The following is a 2,500-nucleotide window of genomic DNA, read 5'->3' on the forward strand; positions in this document are numbered from 1 at the left end:
ATATTATGAAGATTTTATCACCGTATACGTTACATTTTTTCAAAGATTGCTGAATCAATCAAAATCGATATACAAGTAAAACAAATTTTCTATAATCAAAGAATACATGAACCCATGTTATGAAAAAAATAATCTGATTGATTAAACTTCCGTTGAAATATAAATATCAGGATCAAGAAGCTTATCAAATGAAAAAAACCATTATCGCTTTCATAGATTCAGCAGTATATATATATATATATATATATATATATATATATATATATATATATATATATATATATATATATATATATATATATATATATATATATATATATATATATATATATATATATATATATATATGTATTTCTTTTCCACATACATTTAATAGAGCCACATAGTTGAACTATCGGCAAAGCTAACGCTTAATAGTTACAAGAAGAAAATCGACGATTCTGTTATAATAGCTCTTATTCTCGTCTGCCGTAAAGTTGTCTTTTATGAAATGGACCAAGCAAGTGATAGTTACGTTGTTATAGTTTCTGCCTTTTCTGTTTAGAGTCCTTGACTTGGCATAGCGCAAAGTATTCTAAGATTGCCTTGCGGTTCCCTCGGACATTTGGGTGGTTGGCGGAAATCGGTGCACAGGAGAACTTGAGGTTCGTTTAGTTGGTAAGTAAATGACTTCCTCAAGTTTACTTTCACCTGTGTAAGTATATGATACTTCATATCGATTTGTTTATTGTAGATCTGTTGATACATGAAAGTTATTTCTGTATACACTAGATGTATTTCAAATTGCAATTTCTTAACATACCGGGTTATAAATTATTTCTATCATATCGAATGCATTTCTCAGCACATATCTAGACATAACGGTCTTTGTGTTATTGCTTTTTCTAAAGGATATTTATTTATTTGTTTATTTGTTTATTTGTTTTTTTATTTGTTTTATTTGTTTTATTAATTTGTTTTATTTATTTGTTTATTTATTTGTTTTATCTATTGTTTTATTTATATTTTGGTTCAATGTTTTAATGTTTTATTGTTTTATTTTTTTTTATTTATCATTTTAATGTTTTTTATTTATTGTTTTAATTTTTTATTTAACCATGCTGTAATTGCCGGTTTATCTGTATTTTCAGGAAAGCCAACTGTGGGATCCAAGGATCATCTGTGCGTTTCAAGCTTATAATCTGGATGGGAGTCTCTATTGATTTAACCTGGTGTTATCTGTATTATCCCGGTGTACAGAGCCACACGTCGCTAAATACAGAAACTGACTGGTGACAGCCCTGGAATCTGGTGAGGTATTTTTCAGTCTGGACTCAAAGGCAAATATTGTTTTAAATTATTTGGCTTGTGTTTATGCAACCTTAGGAAAGCCAGTTTTCCTTAATTAGGGGCGGCGCCCCTAACCATGGAAGGACGTTCCCTATAGCACACGCTAGACCTTTAAGGTGAAAACCCTTTGTCTAATGATGGTGAGTGTTCGATTTCTTTGGTTCTTTTTTTAGATCCTACAGTTTACTTAAAGCCTGTTGCAAAATTATTCAAAGTATATTCCGTTTATCAATATTTTAAGATTGTTGGTTATATTCTAATCTTAACATCTATGCTTTTTTTCATTCTATCTATCCATATTCTAAGATTTTTTGTTATATTCTAAATTTAAAGTTATAAGTATTCAAGCTTTGTTGCAAGAAATTGGTAGCTTTACTGTACACTGCTACTGTTTAAAATTACAGGCTTAAAATATCAATCCTTTATGTAGGGATGGCTATCTTTTACAAGAAACTATTCTGTTAGCTTACTTTTTTCAGATTGGATGGTGCTACTTCAGGATAAAATTATTGTAGGTTGCAGAGTCAAAGATTTATTTTTTACCATAATGGTTTGGTTTGGTTTTAGATTACCACTGGAAATCCTACTGAAGTTCCTTAAAGATGTCTACTGGAATGTTTGAAACTACAGTTTGCACTGGATGATTTGGCACATGACTATAATAGTTAGAAATTCTGGTAATTAGGTTACTGGTAAGTTCTAACTGAAAATGATACAATTTGCTTATAATAGTGTAATTTCTTTAATTGATGAAGAAAATAAACACTAGGGATTCTGATAAAAAAAAGACTGGAAATTTACCAATAATTTAATTCCGACAGATAAAATCTAGGCATATTAGCCATTGAAGAAAATTAAACCTGCTTTAGTTGTCTAGGTAACTCATTCATTGGAATATAATGCATGATTTCTTGAGGTTCAAAACCATTAGGTGCATACTCATTATATATGGGTATTTGAACCCACCTTTTCCTTTCCTAAAGGTTTAATTGTATAATTTCTTCAAATAAAATTCTTATCTTTAATACTTCGTGGCTATCCTATTTGCTTGATCTGAAATGTGTTGAAAATGGAATTTTTTTTTTTTATCATTATTTTTGGTTTCAAGGTTTGAAATTTTCTCAACCAATGGAATATAGAAATGTCTTTACACTTACTCCTCTTTTAAAAA

The 2,500-nt window shown here is 29.2% G+C and overlaps 1 long non-coding RNA gene across 1 annotated transcript; it reads left to right on the plus strand.

Moving 5' to 3' along the window:
• The first annotated feature begins 598 nt into the window (after window positions 1-598).
• LOC137655046 (uncharacterized) lies at window positions 599-2,285 on the plus strand. The gene is made up of 3 exons (XR_011046788.1): window positions 599-657; window positions 1,131-1,469; window positions 1,809-2,285. It is a non-coding gene; the product is annotated as an uncharacterized lncRNA (long non-coding RNA).
• The last annotated feature ends 215 nt before the right edge of the window (window positions 2,286-2,500 follow it).

Source organism: Palaemon carinicauda, chromosome 16 (assembly GCF_036898095.1).
Source record: "Palaemon carinicauda isolate YSFRI2023 chromosome 16, ASM3689809v2, whole genome shotgun sequence".
Classification (NCBI taxonomy): Eukaryota; Metazoa; Arthropoda; class Malacostraca; order Decapoda; family Palaemonidae; genus Palaemon; species Palaemon carinicauda.